A 26706-nucleotide genomic window follows, 5' to 3' on the forward strand; every position below is an offset into this window, starting at 1 on the left:
ATAGTTTATACATCAATGATGAAATCTTAACATTGCAACACGTGCCAATATGGCCGGATTAACTTATAAAGTGCAATTTTAAATTTCCCGGGAAACTTCCGGTTGAAAACGTCTATGTATGATGACGTTTGCTCGTGACGTCGATGGTTGAAGCGGAAGTATCTGGACACATTGTATCACAATACAAACAGCTCTGTTTTCATCGCAAAATTCCACAGTATTCTGGACATCTGTGCTGGTGAATCTTTTGCAATTTGTTTAATGAACAATGGAGACTGCAAAGAAGAAAGCTGTAGGTGGGATCGGTGTATTAGCGGTTGGCTGCAGCAACACAACCAGGAGGACTTTGAGTTGGATAGCAGACGTGCTATCCGACGCTAGCCGCCGACCGCATCGATGATCGAGTGAAGTCCTTCGTCGCGCCGTCGATCGCTGGAACGCAGGTGAGCACGGGTGTTGATGAGCAGATGAGGGCTGGTGTAGGTGGAGCGCTAATGTTTTTATCATAGCTCTGACGAGGTCCCGTAGCTAAGTTAGCTTCAATGGCGTCGTTAGCAACAGCATTGCTAGGCTTCGACAGGCGGCACAGCATTAACCGTGTAGTTACAGGTCCAGTGTTTGGTTCGGTGTCTCCTGATAGTAGAATTGTTGATCTGCTGTCTATCCTTCCAGTCAGGGGCTTATTTATTTTGTTTCTATCTGCATTTAAGCATGATGCTATCACGTTAGCTCCGTAGCTATAGTGCTTCACCGATGTATTGTCGTGGAGATAAAAGTCACTGTGAATGTCCATTTCGCGTTCTCGACTCTCATTTTCAAGAGGATATAGTATCCGAGGTGGTTTAAAATACAAATCCGTGATCCACAATAGAAAAAGGACAAAGTGTGGAATCCAATGAGCCCTTTTAACTAAGTTACGGTCAGAGCGAAAAAAGATACGTCCTGCACTGCACTCTAGTCCTTCACTCTCACGTTCCTCATCCATGATTCTTTCATCTTCGCTCAAATTAATGGGGTAATCGTCGCTTTCTCGGTCCGAATCGCTCTCGCTGCTGGTGTAAACAATGGGGAATGTGAGGAGCCTTTCAACCTGTGACGTCACGCTACTTCCGGTACAGGCAAGGCTTTTTTTTATCAGCGACCAAAAGTTGCAAACTTTATCGTCGATGTTCTCTACTAAATCCTTTCAGCAAAAATATGGCAATATCGCGAAATGATCAAGTATGACACATAGAATGGATCTGCTATCCCCGTTTAAAAAAAAAAAAATCATTTCAGTAGGCCTTAAAAGGAGTCATATTATTATTATTTTATTTTTTCTAAATGTAAAACACTTCCTTGTGGTCTACATAACATGTAATGGTGGTTCTTTGGTCAAAATGTTGCATAGGTTATGTTTTACAGATCATCTTCAAGCCGCTTTCTGACAGTCGCTTCCGGATTTGCCGTTTTGTGGGCGGTCTTATTTACGTGGCTCACCTTCGGCAGCGTCTTCTCCCCGTCATCTTTGTTGTAGCGGTGTAGCGTGCAAGGACGGGAGTGGAAGGAGTGTCAAAAGATGGAGCTAACTGTTTTAATGACATTCAGACTTTACTTAAATCAATAACGGAGCAGCATCTCCTCATCTGGAAACAACAACAAGGCCGGAAATGTGTCCCGTGAAAAACCGTCCGACCGGAACTCTAATAACTAAAGTTCCTTAGGTGAATAATGTAAACTCACTACACCGGTATGTTTTAGCGCTTTCATGGTGAGTTTACTGACAGATATAAGTACTTACTTACTTACTTATACTTACTTATAAGTACTTATAAGAACTTTACACTACTTTTTATTAGAAATGGCAACAGCGGAGGGTGAATGTGACATAACAAGAAGATAGAGAAAAAGAAGAAGCCTATCGACTATGGTGTCGGCACGGACTACAAAGGCGGACTTGCGCAATTTTTCAGGACTTATGCAGATCCCAAATACATATCAGCAGGTACCAGAAGATAAGAAAAGTTGCTTTTGCATAATATTGCGAAACAAAACGCCAGATAATATTTCTTACGTTATACACACACCATAATAATACTCGTATGTTTAATGCACCGACAATCCACCAAGCGGAGCGGCTTCATAGCTTACCAAAGTCGTACTAAAACATTTTGATAGATTTTTGAGCGCCGTGTGTAATGTTCTATATTTTCAATGGAACATATACCGTAATTTCCGGACTATAAGCCGCACCTGACTATAAGCCGCACCAGCTAAATTTAGGGGAAAATACAGATTGCTCCATATATAAGCCGCACCCGACTATAAGCCGCAGGGTTTTGATGTGTAATTACCGTAGTATATAGGGGTTCCTGCTACCACGGAGGGGATTGTCGGGACAGAGATGACTGTTTGGGAACGCAAAGCGTCCCATTTATTAACAATAAATCTTTCAATCATTCAATCAAACTTTCACATCTTTGACATGGCGAACAGCATTCGTGCAGAGTACAAATAATACAACGGTGCAAAGTAATACAAAGTGCTCACCTGTACGTTATCAAAATAACCAGCCTACCGGTATATGAAAAGTCAGTCTTTAATCATTGTGTCATCGTCTTCCTCCTGCGTACTAAAACCACCGAAATCCTCTTCGTCGGTGTCGGAGAAGAACAGGCCGTAAATAAGCCGCACCCTTGTATAAGCCGCAGGGACCAGAACGAGGGGAAAAAGTAGCGGCTTATAGTCCGGAAATTACGGTACAATGTTGGTGTTGTTTACTTGAGTGATGTTGCCATCATGCCTCTTACCACGTACCCCTTATGTTTGCCTGCCATCTACTGGTCACACTTATCATTACACCATGTACCAAATAAAATTGCTTCGAGGTCGGTGAGCAAAACCAGAATTATTCCGTGCACTGTCGAGTTTTGAGAAAAACAAAAATATTTTAAGTGTGTCTTGTAGTCCGGAAAATACAGTACATTGCGTAGTGTAGCATGTTTACCTATTCCTTGTCATCTACTGTAGTCCTCCAGTGTCAACGGTACTTGTATGAAACAGTTTATTTGGCGCCGTGGAGGCGAGGATTAGTGATTTGGAAGCCACACTGTGGAGGGACGTGAGCCACTCGCTCGCTGGCAAGGACGCTACATTGTTTTGCGGATGCCTTCGCTTGCTTGTTGCTGTCAAATTTGGAGGACACAGCTGGAATGTATTTTCAATATGCATTGTCAAGATTATGGTATTATATTTAAAGGCCTACTGAAACCCACTACTACCGACCACGCAGTCTGATAGTTTATATATCAATGATGAAATGTTAACATTGCAACACATGCCAATACGACCGGGTTAGATTAGTAAAGTGCAATTTTAAATTTCCCGCAAAATATTCTGCTGAAAACGTTTCGGTATGATGACGTTTGCGCGTGACGTCACGGATTGTGCGGACATATTGGGACACCGTTGTGGCCAGCTATTAAGTCATCTGTTTTCATCGCAAAATTCCACAGTATTCTGGACATCTGTGTTGGTGAATCTTTTGCAATTTGTTTAATGAACAATGAAGACAGCAAAGAAGAAAGCTGTAGGTGGGAAGCGGTGTATTAGCGGATGGCTGCAGCAACACAACCAGGAGGACTTTGAGTTGGATAGCAGACCCGCTACCGTGAGTACAGCTTTGGCTTCCAAACATTTGATCGCTTGCCCGTACGTGCGTGCCGCTATGTGCATGTCACGTACGTAACTTTGGGGAAATATATGTGCTGTATGAACTTTACGGAGATGAACGGTACTTTGGGCTGTGGGATTGAGTGTGTTGTGCGGGTGTTTGAGTTGTATTGGTGGGTTGTATGGACGGGATGGGGGAGGTGTTTGTTATGCGGATTAATTTGTGGCATATTAAATATAAGCCTGGTTGTGTTGTGGCTAATAGAGTATATATATGTCTTGTGTTTATTTACTGTTTTAGTCATTCCCAGCTGAATATCCGGTCCCACCCGCCTCTCACAGCATCTTCCCTATCTGAATCGCTTCCACTGCCCTCTAATCCTTCACTTTCACTTTCCTCATCCACGAATATTTCATCCTCGCTCAAATTAATGGGGTAATCGTCACTTTCTCGGTCCGAATTGCTCTTGCTGCTGGTGGCCATGATTGTAAACAATGTGCAGATGCGAGGAGCTCCAAAACCTGTGACGTCACGCTACTTCCGGTACAGGCAAGGCTTTTTTATCAGCGACCAAAAGTTGCAAACTTTATCGTCGATGTTCTCTACTAAATCTTTTCAGCAAAAATATGGCAATATCGCGAAATGATCAAGTATGACACATAGAATGGACCTGCTATCCCCGTTTAAATAAGAACATTTCGTTTCAGTAGGCCTTTAAACATGAAGGCGCAACTCTGGTGCTCACACTGAATATTCACAATTTGGACACTATTATCACATAATGCCTTTGTTGACCTATTTTCAGTGGAGAGTAATTACTGCTATACAAGCTGTACACTGACTACTCGAAATTATATCCACCTTTCATTCCTTCATATTGTATAAGGGATATGATAAAACAGTGAAATGTGAAGAGTGTTCGCACCCTTGTGAGACATTGTTTATGCCTTCTGATTGTACACTGCATTGTTCTAAAGCTGGGGAACCTTTCAGCGTCATTACTTTCCAACAATACTGTATCTCTGCTATATTCTTATTGTCGGAGGGCCCTTGGAGGACCTCCGACACTCAAGAATAAAAACCGCAGCCGCTGTCAGGGGTAATACCATGCAAATCTCCAGATTGTAACCTGAAACTCCACTGTCGCCGCAACAAGGTGACTGGCCCTATACCTCCCCTCTCAGCTGTAATCAATTCAAATCCATCCATGCCCTGCAGGAACAGGACTTAAGCCCCCCCTATTCTTGTTCCCGAGATTGGTTCTTGTTCAAGCTTTGTTAAAGATCGTTACTGTAACACAAAGGAATGAGATTGGTTCCCCCTCTTCATTTGCCCTCAAGCCGTTGCTTGCAAAAATTGCATGGTGTGATTTAACGCCCAAACATGTAATGCAACATGCATTAAAAAATACAAATAGAAAAAAACAAAGCTCAGGCAGAGTTAGTGGGGGTAGTCGGGCACATTAACATGAAGGATGATGGATTGCTGACCACTTTCTTGTAATTGACGGAGACGCCGAGTGAAGCCGGCAGCGTCGGCATCAACTCACAAACAAGGATGGCTTTGATTGATGAAGGAGCCACGGTTTCTAACAACTGATACAACCACTGCTCATTAGGACATGTCCTTAGCTGGTATCTCCTTGCATCGTCCTAGTGAAAACAATCTAAATCACGGCGAAGGGAAACCAGTGGCGCCGTTTTGTAACCGCAGCTAAGTGGCGACTGTCGACACAAATCAAGACAAAGAAGTTGTTCTACCGTCAATGGATTAATGCTAATGCTATGCTAGATACATAACAATGTGCCTTGATCGGTTTAATAGAAAAAGGAAGGGCTGCACAAGTAATCAAATTGTATTAACAATTTTAGCTACCACGATGATTGGTGGCAAAATGAACGTCTAAAAAGCAGGCTGCGTTGCATATCAAATCAAGCACTTTTACGGTCTTGAAGCCCCATGAAGTGACAGCCGCCCACGCCAGAGGCCACCGTGTATGGTCATAGAGCTCCATGACCACGTCAACCACTTCGCCGGCCGACGTTATACAACTTTTCCCAGGCTGCTGCTGCGTTAAAGACCACTTTGCTGTCATTAAACGGCGACAGCTGCGGACGCCTGCAACATGATGTTCCGCTTGTCACCTCGAAGCCTTATTAGCAGGACTAACAACAAGCCATTGTGCTAGGAGAGTATGAAAACACTTTTCTATTGAGTGCCAACACGCTCCCCAGCGGAATAAACCCCCGCATCTGCCGATGTGTATGAATCCAGGGAATGCGGAAATGTAATTGCGCATTTAAGGACACTTTCACCGCAGTATAATCGTTACACTAGATCAGGGGTCACCAACCTTTTTGAAACCTAGAGCTACTTCTTGGGTACTGATTAATGCGAAGGGCTACCATTTTGATACACACTTAAATAAATTGCCAGAAATAGCCAATTTGCTCAATTTACCTTTAACTCTATGTTATTATTAATAATTAATGATATTAACACTTAATTGAATGGTTTAAAAGAGGAGAAAACACGAAAAAAATGACAATTAAATTTTGAAACATAGTTTATCTTCAATTTCGAATCTTTAAAATTCTAAATTCAACCGCAAAAAAGAAGACAAAAACTTAAAAAAATAATTTATGGAACATCATTAGTAATTTTTCCTGATTAACATTAATTTTAGAATTTTGATGACATGTTTTAAATAGGTTAAAATCCAATCTACACTTTGTTAGAATATATAACAAATTGGACCAAGCTATATTTCTAACAAAGACAAATCATTATTTCTTCTAGATTTTCCAGAAATTTTTTTTTAAATAAATTCAAAAGACTTTGAAATAAGATTTAAATTTGATTCTACAGATTTTCTAGATTTGCCAGAATAATTTTCTTGAATTTTAATTATAAGTTTGAAGAAATATTTCACAAATATTCTTCGTCGAAAAAACAGAAGCTAAAATGAAGAATTAAATTACAATTTATTTATTATTCTTTCCAATAAAAAAAAAATACATTTACTTGAACATTGGTTTTAAATTGTCAGGAAAGAAGAGGAAGGAATTTAAAAGGTAAAAAGGTATATGTGTTTAAAAATCCTAAAATCATTTTTAAGGTTGTATTTTTTCTCTAAAATTGTCTTTCTGAAAGTTATAAGAAGCAAAATAAAAAAATAATGAATATATTTAATCAAGTGAAGACCAAGTCTTTAAAATATTTTCTTGGATTTTCACATTCTATTTGAGTTTTGTCTCTCTTAGAATTAAAAATGTCGGGCAAAGCGAGACCAGATTGCTAGTAAATAAATAAAATTTAAAAAATAGAGGCAGCTCACTGGTAAGTGCTGCTATTTGAGCTATTTTTAGAACAGGCCGGCGGGCTACTCATCTGGTCCTTACGGGCTACCTGGTGCCCGCGGGCACCGCGTTGGTGACCCCTGCACTAGATCATCCATCCATTTTCTACCGCTTGTCCCTCTGTGGGTTGCGGGGGTGCTGGAGCCTATCCCAGCTGCATTCGAGGGAAGCCGGGGTACACCCTGGATAAGTTGCCACCTCATCACAGGGCCAATACAGATAGACAGACAACATTCACACTCACATTCACACACAGTGTTGCCAATCAACCTATCCCCAGGTGCATGTCTTTGGAGGTGGGAGGAAGCCGGAGTACCCCCGCAGTCATGGAAAGAACATGCAAACAAAAAACATAACATAACAACATAAAATAATTGAGAAGCACTGCACTACATAATGCTATATTTTTGTATTTTGTATTTCAATATAATATACAGGCCAAAAGTTTGGACACACCTTCTTCTCATTCAATGTGTTTTCATTATTTTCATGACAGCAGAGCAGCAGCGACCCGCAGACCAGCACCGCAACACCTAGACATATTCCTCGGAAAGTTTTGAAGGAACAGCAGCAGCGGCACCACCACCTCGCGGCTGCGGGACCAGCAGCTTTCTCGCGGCGGCGAGTGACAGCAGCGGGGCGGCTAGGGAGAGGCCCGGCTACCGGCCAGCAGCAGCGGCACCACCACCTCGCGGCGGCGGGACCAGCAGCTTTCTCGCGGCGGCAAGTGACGGCAGCAGGGCGGCGAGGGAGGGGCCAGGCTGGCGGCTAACAGCTAGCGGCTGGCAGCAGCGGGACCATCTCGCAGAGACGAGAACGGCAGGTGACCGCGGCGAGGCCCGGGAGAGGAGAGAGGCTGGAGCGAGGCTTGCCAGGCCGGACGGGACCCCATCGGGGGGAAGGCGAAAGTGCCGTGACGCATCTCGGCAATTTGGGTTGTGAGTTTTAGCCAGTAAAGAAACCGAACTGAAATTAAGAAGAAAACCAAGTGAATTAAGAAAATGAGTGCGAAACACAAGAAATTCGAGGAAGACTTGGAGGAGATCAGGAAATCGCTTAAGTCCCTGTCGGAGGATGTAAGGACAGTGGCCAAACAGCACGACACACTCATGGAGTTGTTGACCGAAATCAAAATGCTGAAAAACATCATCAAGGAAAAAGACAAGAAAATTGTTGACCTAGAAGCAAGAATTGACGAAATTGAACAGTACACCAGAATGGACGATTTAATTATAAGTGGACTAGAAACCAAACATCGCACATATGCAAGAGTGGCCAGGACTCGCAGCAGGGACGCTGACAAGGACGCCGAAGCCCCGGCAGACGAACTTGTGACACTTGAACGGCAAGTAATTAACTTATTTTCCAGTAAGAACATGACTCTTCAAAGTGGCAGCATTTCAGCGTGCCATACTATCCCCAGGAAGGACAGCAGAACCAACCCAGCCATTGTGATCCGGTTTGTAAATCGGAAACACAAGACGGAGTTACTACGGCAGGGAAGGAAGCTGAAGGGAACTGGGGTTTACATCAATGAACATCTTACCAAGAAGAACGCTGACATTGCAAGACAAGCACGCATCCTCAGAAAAGAAAACAAGATACAAGCAACATGGACACGGAACTGCAAAATCATGATTCGGCTAAATGGACCATATGAAGAAGCCAAAGTTGTCATGATCCGAGAGCTCCGCGACTCGGATCAATATAGATGAGACCTGCTAGACCAGGGGTCGGCAACCCGCGGCTCCGGAGCCGCATGCGGCTCCTTGACCACTCTGATGCGGCTCAGCTACATACATGCCGACCCCCCCGATTTTCCCAGGAGACTTATGGATCTCAGTGTCTCTCATAGATTACTCCCAGGGAAAAAATAATCCTATTTACACTCTAATTACTAAATAAAGGGCGTGCCCTAATTGCACTGCAGTAATTTTCCTCTATAGCATTTACATACAGCGTGCCAGTCCAGCCACATGTTGCATGTTGTTATTACTTGCACACACAGGAGACAGCAAAGCATACTTACTCATCAGCCAAACAGCTTACACTGACGGTAGCCGTATCAAACAACTTTAACATTGTTACGTTACAAATATGCGCCACACTGTGAACCCACACCAAAAAAGAATGAAAAACACATTTCTGGAGAACATCCCACCGTAACACAACATAAACACAACACAACCATTACCCAGAATCCCATGCAGCCCTAACTCTTCCGGTCTACATTATACACCCCCGCTACCACCAAATCCCCCCCCTCTCCGTGCGTTGGTTGAGCGGAAGAGTTAGGGCTGCATGGGATTCTGGGTATTGGTACCGTCAGTGTAAGATGTGTGGCTGCTGAGGTAGTACGCCTTGCTGTCACTTACATGAGCAAGCTGAAATTGCATTCTACGTGTGGTTGAGCAGGTACACTGTCAGGGCAGACTGTAGAGGGCGCCAAATGCAGTGTCATCACGCTCTGATATTCGGGAGTCTCCCGGGAAAAATTAGAGGGTTAGCAAGTATGACGCTATCAAGCGCCATTCATTCAAAACTCGCGGGCTGCACTAACATCAAATTTCCACATTAAAGTGCGTGCCGGTGCGTGTGTCGGAGACCCTGGTTAACAAAGCATTTAAGCTTTGTATGCAGTGTTTTTCATTTTAAATTAAAACATTTTTTTTGTGGCTCCCATTACTTTCTTTAATTTGTGAAACTTGCCAAAATGGCTCTTTGAGTGGTAAAGGTTGCCGACCCCTGTGCTAGACTTATGACTGACACGGCTCATCCTTGGCTGGAGACGGGGAAGGCTACGCAGCGAGGTGAGACAACTGAGAATCAAACGTTTCCAAGAGCTGAATACATGGACTATAAACTGTATGACTTTGAAAATTATGTTGACCCAGAAAACCATCTGTTCAACTCAATCAATGCTACATGTGACTACTACACCGAGGAACAATTCAATGACAATGTTAGTTTAGATAATACATTTTCCTTAATACATTTCAACTGTAGAAGCTTATATGCAAATTTCTCAAAGATTGTCGAATACCTGAAGACAGTAAATGGCAAATTCAAAATAATAGCACTTTCTGAAACATGGATCGATAAAGACAGAGGTATCGATTTCTCCATTGACGGGTATGAGTTGTATCACTGTAGTAGAAGAAACAAGAAGGGAGGAGGTGTGGCCCTGTTTGTTGACTGTGAATTGAAATGTAGACCTGTGGAATGTATGACAGTGGTAATTGATGATTTATTTGAATGTGTAACTGTAGAGGTAGAAATAGAAAAGAAGAGAAATGTTATTGTTACGTGTATATATAGGACACCTGGGTCTAAAGTAGAAGCATTTAATGATAGTTTGGAAGAATTATTGTGTAAGGTGAAGGAAAATAAAACATTTGTCATGTGTGGCGACTATAACATAGACCTGCTAAGCTCACCCAGAAATAAATCAACAAGAGACTTCTTGGATGTGGTATATAGTAGAGGGCTTTATCCATTGATCACCAAACCCAGTAGAATAACGACAAATTGTGCAACGTTAATTGATCACATCTTTATAAATGACATAAAAAATAATATAAAAAGTAGACTAGTAATTAATCATATAAGTGACCACTTACCTGTGTTTCTTACTTATGACTGTCCAATTGATAAAAAGAGGGAGGAAAAAACTCATAGATATGTAAGGAAAAGAACTGAAGAGGCAATAAATAGGTTTAGGAAGGACTTATTTGAAACAGACTGGAATGAGGTGTATGGGGGAGAAGCAAATGCTGCATATGAGGCTTTTCTTAATATATATTTATCATTGTATGAAAAGCATTGTCCGAATGTATGGAAACAAAGAGACAGCTACAATAAAAAGCCTTGGATTATAAAGGGACTACAGAATGCTTGTAAAAAGAAAAACAAACTTTATAGAGATTTCATAAAAGTAAGAACAAAGGATGCTGAAACGAAATATAAGGTTTACAAAAACAAATTGATAACAATAATGAGACAAGCAAAAAGAGAATATTATAATAATATACTAGAAAAAAATAAAAACAATATCAAAGGAACTTGGGATATTCTGAACAAGGTAATAGGAAAAACATCTGGGCCTACAAACCCGCCAAGCCATTTTATCAATGAGAATAATAAGATGATAACAAATATGAATGAAGTGGCAAACGGATTCAATTCTTTTTTTGTGAATGTTGGACCCAAATTGGCAGAGAGTATTGGAGAACATAAAGATATACAGAGTGGATGGAGAGGGGGAAGCAAAGTGCTACAGTCCATGCTTCTAGGAGATGTTAGTGAAAATGAAATTGTATCGGTGGTAACAAAACTGAAAAATAAGACATCAACAGACAGTGATGGTATAGACATGATAATTGTAAAAAAAGACTATTGACTGTATCATCAAACCTCTTTGTTATATGTTTAATCTTTCTTTTCAAACAGGGACCTTTCCAAATAAAATGAAGGTAGCAAAGGTAATTACACTCTTTAAAACGGGAGATAAACATAGATTCACTAATTACAGACCAGTGTCACTACTGTCACAATTTTCTAAAATAATTGAAAAAATATTTGTAAAAAAATTAAATAGTTTTATTGAAAAGAACATGCTGTTGAGTGAGAGCCAGTATGGATTCCGGACCAATAGATCCACTGCTTCAGCTGTAATGAATATAATTGAGGATATAGCAACAGCAACTGATAATAAGAAATACACTATAGGGGTATTTATCGATCTTAAAAAAAGCATTTGATACTATAGATCATTCTATATTATTGTCCAAGTTGTATTCATTTGGTGTGAGAGGAGTAGTTTTAGACTGGCTAAGAAGTTATTTAGATAATAGACACGAGTTTGTGGATTTTATGGGTAATACATCTGAACAAATGAGGATTGAATGTGGAATTCCACAAGGTTCGGTTTTGGGACCAAAATTGTTTATTTTATATATTAATGATATATGTGAGGTATCAAAGTTATTGAAATTTGTATTATTTGCGGACGACACCAACTTTTATAGTTCGGGACATGACTTAAAAGCATTATCAAAAATTATTGAACAGGAAATGATTATACTTAAGAGATGGTTTGATGCCAATAAATTATCATTAAATGTAGAAAAAACAAAGTTCATGATTTTTTGTAAGAGGAAAAGGGAGGAAACGATCAAATTGTCAATAGATGGAATTGATATTGAAAGGGTTTCTGAACTTAGATTTTTAGGAGTGATACTGGATGACGGTCTGACATGGAAATCTCATATTGCACATGTACGGAAAAAGATGTCTAAGAGTATTTTTATATTAAATAAGGTAAAATATGTGTTAGATTATAGGGCATTGCGCATATTGTATTGTGCACTTATATTGCCATATATCAGCTACTGTGTGGAAGTGTGGGGGAACACATATAAGAGTAACATAAAGGCATTGTATCAACTACAGAAAAGAGCTATAAGGATTATTCATAAAGTAGATTACTTAGATCACACTAACATATTATTCATTACTTCAGGTTTATTGAAATTACAGGAGCTAGTAAAGTTACAGACATTATGTGTCATGTTTAAGGCTAAAAGCAAAACATTACCAGCAAATTTACAAAAAATGTTTGTCATCACTTCTGAGAATGAAGAGCATAGAAGAAAAGGTCATTTCCAACATCAGTATTCAAGGACAACTTTAAAACAAATGTGTATATCAGTGGTGGGGGTTAAACTATGGAATTCTCTTTATAATGAGATAAAAGATTGTAAAAATATATTCCAATTGAAAAAAATATATAAAGACAGAACAATAAAATCATATGGACAGCCATAAGTGTTTACATTTTGCTTTATATTTATTAATTTACTTGTTTTGTGCCTGGTTTTGTATTTGTTTTGTATCATCCCGTGAGGTGTATATTACTTCTTTTGTTTTTTTGTTCGGTTTGTACTTCATGAAGTTTTGCACTTGTGTTTTTTTTTTGTTTTGTTTTGTTTTCGTTATATTTGGATGTAATTGTTGGTTCACATAATTTGTTGAAAGGACTAGTTGGTACAATCCCTGGGGACTCTGCATGGCAGGGGCGTCCTCCTCCCTGAGCCAGGCTTGCACCTGACCGCATACCTAAGTGAGGCTAGGTGACTCTGCTGGGAGGCATATCATTAAGTAAGACTATGTATTATGTGAAGGGGGCAGGAAAATATAAGATTTTTCTTCATCCTGCTCCTTCTCAGGCATTGGTGTGTAACGGTGTAACTGAATAATTGTGTTATAATTGTCTATCAAAGATGCACATCAATGAAGGAGATAAATAAAAATGAAATTAAATGAAATGACTATTTACATTGTAGATTGTCACTGAAGGCATCAAAACTATGAATGAACTCATGTGAAGTTATGTACTCAACAAAACAAAGGTGAAATAACTGAAAACATGTTTTATATTCTAATTTCTTCAAAATAGCCACCCTTTGCTCTGATTACTGCTTTGCACACTCTTGGCATTCTCTCGATAAGCTTCAAGCACACCTGTGAAGTGATAAGCATTTCAGGTGACTACCTCTTGAAGCTCATTGAGGGAATGCCAAGAGTGTGCAAAACAGTAATCAGAGCAAAGGGTGGCTACTTTGAAGAAACTACAATATAAAACATGTTTTCAGTTATTTCACATTTTTTGTTAAGTACATAACTCCACATGTGGTCATTCATAGTTTTGATGCCTTCGGTGACAATCTACAATGTAAATTGTACGGCGGAAAAGATCATCAGGACTCCTCTTCCTCTTATCCAGGAGATCGCAAAAAGCCGCTGCCTGACCAGGGCTCAGAAAATCTGCAAAGACTCCTCCCACCCCCACCAAGGACTGTTTTCACTGCTGGACTCTAGAAAGAGGTTCCGCAGCCTCCGAAGCAGAACCTCCAGGTTCTGTAACAGCTTCTTCCCTCAGGCCGTAAGACTCTTGAACGCATCATAATTAAATTATCCCCTCAACTCCCCCCAAAATGGATTAACTCGCTGGAATATAAAGACAATATAACATACATCCATAAACGTGGATGCATGTGAAAAAGTGCAATATATTTATCTGTACAGTAACCTATTTATTTATTTATTTATATATGCACCGTATTGCTTTTTTATCCTGCACTACCATGAGCTTATGTAACAAAATGTAGTTCTTATCTGTACTGTAAAGTTCAAATTTGAATGACAATAAAAAGGAAGTCTAAGTCTAAGCCTAAATAGTATAACATGTATCACATGTATAACGAGTAGGGATGTAACGATATCAAAATCTCACGAGTTTAAGGCCATGGTACAATATTATTGTGGTATATATCCCCCCATCCCCCCAAAAAGGACTTAAAAATACCATAGTATGTAAAATAAAAAAAATAAAAAGTGCAGTTTCCCTTTAAAAACTTTTGCAGGAATGTTAAGGACAAACACACTGACTGTAATTGAACCCAAACACAATTCTAAAATGTAATCATATTTATTACTGCTGTAGCCCCTGCAGTAGCTCTGGCAGACCTAGACTACGCAGATGACATCTGCCTGTTGGCTGATCACTTGGAGCAGGCACAGGAACTCCTGAACAGAGTGGAGGTGGAATGTGCCAGGGTTGGCCTCAGACTGAACGCAAAGAAGACTGAGGTAATCACCTATAACCTACACATGGACCACCCGCCAATAACAACATCAGATGGCAACGCTCTGCGAGAGGTCAATGACTTCAAGTACTTGGGTTCCTGGATGAACTCCACAGAACAAGACCTTAAGGTCAGGAAGGCACTAGCGTGGAGGGCCCTGAACGGTATGTCAAGAGTGTGGTGCTCGAATCTCCCCCGACACATAAAGCTGAGTCTATTCCACGCCACTGTGGAGTCTGTCCTCCTGTATGGCTGTGAAAGCTGGACCCTGACACCTACCCTGCATAGTCCCTAGATGGGCGCTACACCAGAATGGTAAGAGCTGTTATGAATGTGGACCAGAACATCCACATCACCAACAAGGACCTGTACGGGCAACTGCCGAGGCTCAGCAAGAAGGTAACAGCTAGGACAGTGGTTCTTAACCTGGGTTCGATCGAACCCTTGGGGTTCGGTGAGTCGGGCTCAGGGGTTCGGCGGAGGTCAAGACCCACCCGACTCATCGTGTAAATAAAAACTTCTCCCTATCGGCTTATTACAGATACGGCAACAGCAGAAGTCACACTGATTTGCAGGTGTGTAATTTGTTGTGAGTTTATGCACTGTGTTGGTTTTGTTCTTTGATCTTTGAACTTAAGGTTTGTTTGCTTCCATGATGTTCATGCACGGTTCATTTTGTGCACCAGTAAAAAAACATGGTAACACTTTAGTATGGGGAACATATTCACCATTAGTTGCTTATTAGCATGCAAATTAGTAACATATTGGCTCTTAACTAGTCATTATTAAGTACTTATGAATGCCTTATTCGGCATGGCCTTATTATAACCCTAACCCTCTAACCCTGGCCCTAACCCTCTAACCCTAACCAAATAACTCTAAACTAAGTCTTTGTTACTTAGAATATGTTCCCCAAACTAAAGTGTTACCAAAAACATATAACTTTGTCTTGAATTTGAAAAAAAAAAAACATTTTATTTTTCACTAAAGAAGGGTTCGGTGAATGCGCATATGAAACTGGTGGGGTTCGGTACCTCTAACATGGTTAAGAACCACTGAGCTAGGAGGATGAGGCTGGCCGGCCACTGCCACAGACATCGGGAGCTACCGGCCAGCAGGCTGGTCCTATGGGAACCAACGCACAGGCATCGATTGCGAGGATGTCCCGCGCTAACGTACGTGGACATCCTGAAAAAAGATGCGGGAGCTGAAAGCTCTACAGAGCTGGCCGGGTGTATGGAGAACCGGAATGATTGGAGACTCCGATGGAAGCTGGTTTGAGGACGACTGAGAGAGAGACGACAAACAAGTATATTTAAAAGCAATAATTGTGCGGGAACATCCACTGTGTCTCTCAACTTGTACTTTCTGAGAAGCAGTGTGCATTAATAACACTAAAAAATACAACTCCACATTTTGCCGCCACAGATCTCGGCACCCACACATCGGTCTATTGTGTTGAAACAATGTTCGCGCATTTCAAGTTGCAGGCACTCCATGTGGTCGACATTTTCATTAGTTGCACCCATAAACAATCGATGCAACAGAATATACATCAGAGCGTTTTTCTAATAGAATTCATTGATTTATTCGCTTAATTGTTGGCGCCCCTGGCCCAACTTATCCAACAATCCACTTATCACAATTAGATTGTCGACCGGTGGGAAACACTATGGTTTATCTAACATAAGGAATTAGCGAGAATGATAGTCGGGATTTCCACATTGCAAAAAACAATTGTGCTCATTATTTTACCCATAACCATGCATCCCTAGAAACGGTTGCATATAGACAGCACTAAAACATAATTTGTGTATTTAGTGTTCATATGCCCTAAAGGAGACATGGAAATCAGGAGCTAAAATTGCTGCGGCGCCAAATGCCCATTTTAAAGCCCCCCCACAAACTCTGGTCTCAAGTAATGGATTAGACCAGGGGTGTCAAACGTAAGGCCCGCAGGCGTGATCCAACAGGTTTTATCCGGCCCGTGGGATGAGTTTGCTAAGTATAAAAATGAGCCGAAATTTTTGAATGAAAGAAACTGCTGTTCTAAATGTGTCCACTAGATGTCGCAATAGCAATTCTTTGTATCTTTGTAGATGATGCTACATATGTAAAAAAAAACAAAAAAACACACAATGTTAGTGCACCAGTCGAGGAAAATGAGCAAACTACATCAATAACATACTGTAATTTGATTTTGATATTATTTTTTTTATCTTGACAGATTGAAAATTAACACCAATGAGTTGACTGATGAACATTATCACATAATTTCTTTGGAATAACGACAAATAAAGGTAGAATACTATTAACCGCAAAATGTAAAGTGTAAAAAAACCCCAACATTATGTATTGTACATTTTCAGAATGTGCTTGTTCTATTTCAAACAAAGAAAACAATCTGAAGTTGTCTTTATTTTAAAGTTATCGTGCCGTGATTTTGCCAGTGCAGCCCACTTGGGAGTAGATTTTTCTCCATGTGGCCCCTAATCTAAAATTGGTTTGACACTCCTGGATTAGACTAATTCACAATACTAATCAGAGGGTGTATTTCCCAGCATTGGTATATAGTGGGCAAATGTAACCATTCATGGACCCACAACTCACAAAAGATACCATGTTAGTTTTGTATACTGCAGACTGGGTGGTGAATAGAGGTGTGAGCCTCAAAATCCTTCTGAGTCAAATGATAGTAAATCATTCTGTAAATCTTTTAAAACCGAACAAATTTACAATACAAACTAGTGCAAAGTGAGGACAGTGGGTTCCCCAGGGGAGCAACATTTGCATGCATTGATAAATTATTCCCCCAGTTATTGACTCGAATACCCTTCGGAACTTGATCCCCAACCCTCTGAAAAAAAGTACTTTGTTGTTCAGTATAAATGACTGCAATTGACGAGTACAGTACAGCAATAACCTCTATTACCCACTGACACGGACACAAAGAGGCTGCGAGTGTCCCAGAGGCGACTAATACCCGTAAACAAAAATCAATAGGTATGACAGGGATCTGGGTCGGCGAGAGGACACAGGAGGACGCGGGACAGCTGTCGAGTCCTCTAAAATCAGATGAGGTGAGTGAGAAGAGTGCGACTCAGGTGAGAGAACAGACTCAGTGGAGGCCGGCCCAGACACAGTGGGCCAGGCCACTACGGTGCAATGGCTACTCTTAGCGATAAAGACGATAAAACAAACAGCAGCACTTCTACCGTTTGCCGTACGGGTTTTTTCGCTGGTAAAACATTTTTATGTGTCCTTCTGAAATCAGCATCAACTTCCTTTAATAGAAGTACGGGATGGGGGGTAACCTTCAATGTTCAATAAATTTTAATGAAAATTGAAATTGCATGCATCATTTTGACCTTTTATCCGAGCTACCTGACACACATCGTGTTGCACATTATTCAAGATCAACAGGGAGATGTCTTGCTTAGACATGAAACTATAGTTGCTGAAAGTCTCAAGATCCATTTGAGTGGTAATAAGTAAACGGTTAGTGTTGGATTTGATCACTTTCAATTACCGGTAGTTGCATTCCATCAATTAATTGAAGCAACATAATAGCACATTTTGGGTTAAAAAAAATAAATAAATAATGATTAATTGTTGCAGCCATTGCATTGGAGCCACACTAAAGAGAAAAATGTACTGTATGTTGGAAGAAAAAAGTATGATTGCAATATAAAGTTGTAAAAGTATTCTTAAAATAAAGTAATTTTTTTTAGATTTTTTCTTCTAAAATTATATTTCACTCTTTTTTTTTTGTGTAATTTGATAAAATCCTCTATAATTATGTTATCATGATTGCAAGAATGTATTCTAAAATAATTTCAACTAAATTCTAAGGACAACAGATGACAATCATCCTGTAGGACGGTGCAATAAATGTATTGTGCATTGTCCATATCAAATAAACAAAATAAACAATAAAATCCTGACATTTTTCTAATTCGATGATAAAGTTTTTCAGAAACAAATAATGACACTGAATTTTCATAAGATTATCAGTCCCTCCAGGAATTCACGTTGTCGTGCTAATTTACGCAGTTTCAACCGATTTCAACCGATTCTCACATGACAGATATGTTGAACATATATTAACGTTGTTGCCCGAGGGTAAACTGGGTAACACATGGCACACTGACAAAGCTTAACCTATTTTTACTATAACAATCTACAAGGTTAATACAATTCGCTTCTCCTTCTTCCGCTCCATTTATCTGCTTTCTTTTGTATTTGAAGTTATCATTACATATGTGTAATGTTGCATTTAAAACAATTGTATTGTTGATAATAGAGGTAATTATTGTTATTATTCATTATCAAGAGTGCTATATCGATATTTGTATTGCTCCAATTGTAGTGTAATAATGCTCATTGTCATTTCCGTATAATTAATATTTATTTCATTAACGGCTTCTTTGCTATCACTTTTACCATCGTATTTGTACATATCCTATTCGCTGATGCTGTTCTGTTGTAGTTATTATTGTTGTGTTTGTTGTTGTTGTTGTCTCTCTGTCTTATCCTCCTCTTATCCCCGCAATTTCCCCCTCTGTCTACCTTTTTTTCTCTTTCCTTCCCGTCCTGCTCCGACCCGCTGCACCAAATAATAATATAAATCCATTTAATAAAGTCAAATACAAATAAGGCAACAAGAGAAGTTCACACTTCTCTTTTGTAAAGTAAATTTGTACAGCCAATATGGGCATCTACATCAACAATATGATTTGCCTGAGTAGGTGGACAGGACAAAAATATAAAAAAAAAAATAAAAAAAAATAAAGTGTGATGATCTCTGGTCTCTAATTTATCATTAATTTCACATATGCTCTTAATTTGTCGGGCGAAATGTGTTGGAACATAAATGAATGTTTAAAAATGGAGAAACACGTTTTACTTTTCATTATCATAATTCCTTATATAATGTATTACTATTATTAGTTACAGTACAGTAATTTGTTATTTGTGATATAAACCCAGTAAAACATCAATAGAGTATTTGTTTTATGGTCCTGTGCTTTGAGGTTAAGATTACAAAGAAGACTTAAAACAGTGATAACAAAATCATGAAATAACAAGTTAATTCAATGCTATTGCCAAAAAAAAAAAAAGCCTCAAAACATCACAACTTTTGCCGCTAAGTTCTAAAATAACCTCTATTACAATCACAAAAAAAGCCTGCCTCCAGGAACTGAACTGACCTCTTTTTAGATAAAATATACAAAATTAAATCAAATAAATTATATTCTGTATATTTTTAGTAAAAAAAAATGCTTGTTTGTGTTTTTGTTTCCTGAGAAAATATGTTTGAAAAAAGGCGCAAGTCTATTCACAGTGATGAAATAAATACAACCTTAAAGGCCTACTGAAATGAGATTTTCTTATTTAAACGGGGATAGCAGATCCATTCTATGTGTCATACTTGATCATTTCGCAATATTGCCATATTTTTACTGAAAGGATTTAGTAGAGAACATCGACGATAAAGTTTGCAACTTGTGGTCGCTGATAAAAAAGCCTTGCCTGTACCGGAAGTAGCGTGACGTCACAGGTTGTGAAGCTCCTCACATCTGCACATTGTTTACAATCATGGCCACAAGCAGCGAGAGCGATTCGGACAGAGAAAGCGACGATTTCCCCATTAATTTGAGCGAGGATGAAAGATTTGTGGATGACGAAAGTGAGAGTGAAGGACTAGAGGGCAGTGGAAGCGATTCAGACAGGGAAGATGCTGTGAGAGGCGGGTGGGACCTGATATTCAGCTGGGAATGACTAAACAGTAAATAAACACAAGACATATACTCTATTAGCCACAACACAACCAGGCTTATATTTAATATGCCACAAATTAATCCCACATAAACACTTCCCCCATCCCGTCCATAAAACCCGCCAATACACTCAATCCCACAGCCCAAAGTACCGTTCACCTCCGCAAAGTTCATACAGCACATATATTTCCCCAAAGTTACGTACGTGACATGCACATAGCGGCACGCACGTACGGGCAAGCGATAAAAATGTTTGGAAGCCGCAGTTGCGTACTCATGGTAGCGCGTATCCAACTCAAAGTCCTCCTGGTAAGAGTCTCTGTTGTCCGATCTCCACAAGCATGCGCATCCAACTCAAAGTCCTCCTGGTAAGAGTCTATGTTGTCCCAGTTCTCCACAGGCCAATGGTAAAGCTTGACTGTCATCGTTCGGGAATGTAAACAATGAAACACCGGCTACGTGTTTGTGTTGCTGCAGCCCGCCGCTAATACACCGCTTCCCACCTACAGCTTTCTTCTTTGCTATCGCCATTGTTCATTAAACAAATTGCAAAAGATTCGCCAACACAGATGTCCAGAATACTGTGGAATTTTGCGATGAAAACAGACGACTTAATAGCTGGCCACAATGCTGTCCCAAAATGTCCGCTACAATCCGTGACATCACGCGCAAACGTCATCATACCGAGACGTTTTCAGCAGGATATTTCGCAGGAAATTTAAAATTGCACTTTACTAATCTAACCCGGCCGTATTGGCATGTGTTGCAATGTTAAGATTTCATCATTGATATATAAACTATCAGACTGCATGGTCGGTAGTAGTGGGTTTCAGTAGGCCTTTAACATAAAAATGATGTGCTGTGACTGTGCTGCAGTGTACATAAAGTAAAAAAGATGATACAAAACGTAAGACCTGGAATGCACTTGGCCTGGAGGCCTTGTTGGGAAAACCAAATCAGTGTTTTTGGGGCTTTGACTTTTACTGAGAATGAATACAAGCATCATTGTATCGCTGCAAAGACAGCAAGTGAAACAATGACCTTTTTTTTTTTTTTTACAATATTTTGTACAGAATTAAAGTGACAAAACACTCATGTCATTCTATACATGCAGAAAAAAAATCCTCATTTAATGCGTTAATTATAATGCGACATTTGATTGACACAATTTCGGTGTGATCACTAATGAGGTTTTATCAATTTAATCACTCCGTGCGCTCCTCGGAGTTAATTTCTAATCATCTAACATGCTGGCTGATCCCTGGCAAGGAGGGTTTCTCGCTGCAAAAATGCCTTCACCAAAATGTCATGTGCATGCATGCTGTCATGCTGGATGCAGCACATGTGGTGAATGAGAAGTAGGCCTGGGAGTGGACCACAGGGAACACCCTTCCATCATCTGTCTAAACAGGCCTGCAGGGCTCCCATCACCACACACACACACACACAAACACACACACACACAAACAAACACACAAACAAAATAACCACTGGCTGCGCCTTTTGGTTTGGGCAGGATCACACATTTATGTGTAAGAGTATTTCAAAACGAATCTGCGGTGAGAATTCGTCTCACACGAGGTCCATTCAGGATGTTGGGGACCTGTCACGGTTGCTGGCAGCGCCTCATTGTGCGCCCCATAATGGCTCATTAAATCTTTTCTTCCTGCCTTTCTTATCTCTCAGAGAACACTCCTTGACCAAGGGAACGGGTCAGCGAGTGGAGGCTGATGCCTTGATTTACCTTCTTTAAATAACTTTGGATGGATTTAATGAGTGGAAATGAGAGGCGCCTCGCCGTCTTTCGGGAACTCGTAGGGGGGGGGGCGGTCGTTTCTGTCAAAGCACCTGGGCATTAAACCAAAGCACAATACTTTTTTATTTTTTTTAAATTCCACTCAAGTCTAATAGACGCCGGGCCTCAATCGGCCTAACCGCTGCTTTTGTTTCCCTGCCATTCTCTGATATCCCTGAAGTATTACAAAACCTAAAAGTTGGCACCTTGTGTAAATCGTAAATAAAAACCGAATACAATGATTTGCAAATCCTTTTCAACCTATATTCAATACAATAGACTGCAAAGACAAGATACTTAACATTCAAACTTTTTTTGCAAATATTAGCTCATTTGGAATTTGATGCTTGCAACAGGTTTCAAAAAAGCTGACACGAGGGGCAAAAAAGACTGAGAAAGTTGAGGAATGCTCATCAAACACTTATTTGGAACATTCAACAGGTGAACAGGCAAATTGGGAACAGGTGGGTGCCATGATTGGGTACAAAAGCAGCTTCCATGAAATGCTCAGTCGTTCACAAACAAGGATAAATCGAGGGTCACCACTTTGTGAACAAATTTGTGAGCAAATTGTCGAACAGTTTAAGAACGACATTTCTCAACGAGCTATTGCAAGAAATTTAGGGAATTCACCATCTATGGTCTGTAATATCATCAAAAGGTTCAGAGAATCTGGAGAAATTACTGCACGTAAGGCCGTGACCTTCGATCCCTCAGGTGGTAATGCATCAAAAACCAACATCAGTGTGTGAAGGATATCACCACATGGGCTCAGGAACACTTCAGAAAACCACTGTCAGTAACTACAGTTTGTCGCTCCACCTGTAAGTGCAAGTTAAAACTCTACTATGCAAAGCCAAAGCCATTTATCAACAACACCCAAAAACGCAGTCGGCTTCGCTGGGCCCGAGCTCATCTAAGATGGACTGATGCAAAGTGGAAAAGTGTTCCGTGGTCTGACGAGTCCACTTTTAAAACATTTTTTGGGAAACTGTGGAAGTCGTGTCCGCCGGACCAAAGAGGAAAAAAACAATCCGCATTGTTATAGGCGCAAAGTTCGAAAGCCAGCATCTGTGATGGTATGGGGGTGTATTAGTGCCCAAGACATGGGTAACTTACACATTTGTGAAGGCACCATTAAAGCTGAAAGGTACATACAGGTTTTGGAGCATCTTATGTTGGCTCTTTTTCATGGACGCCCCTGCTTATTTCAGCAAGACAATGCCAAGCCACATTCTGCACGTGTTACAACAGCTTGGCATCATAGTAAAAGAGTGCGGGTACTAGACTGGCCTGCCCGTAGTCCAGACCTGTCTCCCATTGAAAATGTGTGGCGCATTATGAAGCCTAAAATACCACAACGGAGACCCCAGACTGTTGAACAACTTACGCTGTACATCAAGCAAGAATGGGAAAGAATTCCACCTGATAAGCTTCAAAAATTGGTCTCCTCAGTTCCCAAACGTTTACTGAGTGTTATTAAAAGGAAAGGCCATGTAACACAGTGGTAAAAATGCACCTGTGCCAACTTTTTTGCAATGTGTTGCTGCCATTAAATTCTAAGTTAATGATTTTTTGCCAAAAAAAAAAAGTTTCTCAGTTCAAACATTAAATATATTGTCTTTGCAGTCTTTTCAATTGAATATAAGTTGAAAAGGGTTTGCAAAACATTGAATTCTGTTTTTATGTACGATTTACACAACCTGCCAACTTCACTGGTTTTGGTACATGAAGCCAGATATCTTTTGGTAAACAAAAACAGGATATAAACTATTAACTCATCAAGCCGAATTCACGTACTGGATGCTTCATCTCCCAGCCGTGCAACAAGCACAATGCGTCTCACATCTTCCCTGCCCTACCTAACAGTTAGAGATGCTACCTCAGTAGAAGCATTTAAGTCCCATCTTAAAACTCATTTATATACTCTAGCCTTTAAATAGATCCCTTTTTAGACCAGTTGATCTGCCGTCTCTCTTTTCTGCTCTGCCCCCTCTCCTGCATGGAGAGGTTAACAGGTGAACATAGATGTTGCACTAGCTGTTCTAAGTCAGGACCACTCATCTTTGCAACAGTTGGTGACGTCTCTGTGCTGCTGACTCGTCTCCATTCAACAAGATCCCCTGCTGGCCTCCCAATGGACTGGACTTTCACATTATGAAGTCGGGACCCGGGGTGGACCACTCCTTATGCATCAGTCGGTGACGGCACTCCGCCCCGACGTGTCTACATGCAAGAGGATCCCCTGCTGGCCCCACTATGGACTGGACTCTGACATTATTAGGCCAGTCTAGTACCCGCAGTCTTTTACTATGATGCCATGCTGTTGTAACACGTGCATAATGTGGCTTGGCATTGTCTTGCTGAAATAAGCAGGGGCGTCCATGAAAAAGAGCCAACATAAGATGCTCCAAAACCTGTATGTACCTTTCAGCATTATTGGTGCCTTCACAAATGTGTAAGTTACCCATGCCTTGGGCACTAATACACCCCCATACCATCACAGATGCTGGCTTTTGAACTTTGCGCCTATAACAATGCGGATTGTTCTTTTCCTCTTTGGTCCGGCGGACACGACTTCCACAGTTTCCAAAAAAAAAATTGAAATGTGGACTCGTCAGACCACGGAACACTTTTCCACTTTGCATCAGTTCATCTTAGATGAGCTCGGGCCCAGCGAAGCCGGCAGCGTTTCTGGGTGTTGTTCATAAATGGCTTTGGCTTTGCATAGTAGAGTTTTAACTTGCACTTACAGATGTAGCGACAAACTGTAGTTTGTCGCTACATCTGGTTTTCTGAAGTGTTCCTGAGCCCATGTGGTGATATCCTTCACACACTGATGTTGGTTTTTGATGCAGTACCACCTGAGGGATCCAAGGTCACGGCCATACGTACAGTAATTTCTCCAGATTATCTGAACCTTTTGATGATATTACAGACCATAGATGGTGAATTCCCTGAATTTCTTGCAATAGCTCGTTGAGAAATGTCGTTCTTAAACTGTTCGACAATTTGCTCACAAATTTGTTCACAAAGTGGTGACCCTCGATTTATCCTTGTTTGTGAACTACTGAGCATTTCATGGAAGCTGCTTTTATACCCAATCACGGCACCCACCTGTTCCCAATTTGCCTGTTCACCTGTTGGATGTTCCAAATAAGTGTTTGATGAGCATTCCTCAACTTTCTCAGTTTTTTTTTGCCACTCGTGCCAGCTTTTTTGAAACATGTTGCAAGCATCAAATTCCAAATTAGCTAATATTTGCAAAAAAAGAACAAAGTTTACCAGTTCGAATGTTAAGTATCTTGTCTTTGCAGTCAATTGTATTGAATGTAGGTTGAAAAGGATTTGCAAGTCATTGTATTCCTTTTTTATTTACGATTTACACAAGGTGCCAACTATTAGGTTTTGTAATACTTCAGGGATATCAGAGAATGGCAGGGAAACAAAAGCGCCGGTTAGGCCGATTGAGGCCCGGCGTCTATTAGACTTGAGTGGAATTTAAAAAAAATTAAAAAGTAAAAATCGTATCTACTCGACATCCATTGCACCAGTCATCCAAGGGGGGGTCCCCACATCTGCGGTCCCTTCCAGGGTTTCACGTTGTTCCCATTGGGTTGAGTTTTTTCTTGCCCCGATGTGGGATCTGACAACATGTCGTTGTGGCTTGTGCAGCCCTTTGAGACATTTGTGATTAAGAGCTGTATAAGCAAACTTTGATTGATTGATTGATCCTCGTCAACATGAAGCTTATACTCTAATAAACAAGTAGTACAAACTAGGGCTGCACAATTAATCAACATTGAATCGACATCAAGGTTTTAATTAGTGCAATAAATAACCGCAAGGTTGTTTTTTTCCCCCGCCGTCAACAGCATTTGAGTGACAGACATTTTCGGCAATCAGAATTGATGATATGAATATAAACATTAACAAGCGGTGGATTTAAAAAAATCAGGTAGTACTATCGCCACAATTTCAATGACCTTCACTCTTCTATCATTGCAATGAATGACACATGGGGGCGCCACTGACTAACATTGCATAATTGATTTTTTAAAATGTTGATTGTATACTCACTGTAACTTAAATGCAGGTCTGCGGTCCGACAGAAAAATAGACTTTAGAATGATCAGTTTTGTGAATCGATGTATGTGGGGGGAGATGTAGCCAGCGCTGCCTGCAGGAGCAAAAGTCACCGCCGCTGTCCATGGTGCTGAGGACGAGCACCATCGGGCAGGGGCATGTGCTAATGGCGAGACACAGCTGGCAGGTGATTAGATTCCACAGGTGGTACGTGTTAATCTAATCATCTGTTGTCTTTAACAGTGAGCGGTCGGGTGCAGGAGGAGGAGGAAGTTTGGAGAGAGACTGGAAAGTCCTGGAAGAAAGCGTATCATTTGATGGTTGTGTTGAAAAACATTAAATCTATTGTCAACTCTGTACGCTTGGATACTTTGACGTGCATATCTGT

The 26706-nt window shown here is 40.5% G+C and overlaps 1 protein-coding gene and 1 long non-coding RNA gene across 2 annotated transcripts in view; one reads left to right on the forward strand and one right to left on the reverse strand.

The window, feature by feature from the left end:
• The window catches only part of hcn4 (hyperpolarization activated cyclic nucleotide-gated potassium channel 4), a 306960-nt gene that overhangs the window by 147265 nt on the left and 132989 nt on the right, over positions 1–26706 (reverse strand). The gene's annotated exons all lie outside the window — the stretch shown is intronic.
• Positions 14998–26626, forward strand: LOC133662837 (uncharacterized). The gene is made up of 3 exons (XR_009828175.1): positions 14998–15056; positions 15199–15232; positions 26562–26626. It is a non-coding gene; the product is annotated as an uncharacterized LOC133662837 (long non-coding RNA).

This window comes from Entelurus aequoreus, linkage group LG02, assembly GCF_033978785.1.
Source record: "Entelurus aequoreus isolate RoL-2023_Sb linkage group LG02, RoL_Eaeq_v1.1, whole genome shotgun sequence".
NCBI classification, from domain to species: Eukaryota; Metazoa; Chordata; class Actinopteri; order Syngnathiformes; family Syngnathidae; genus Entelurus; species Entelurus aequoreus.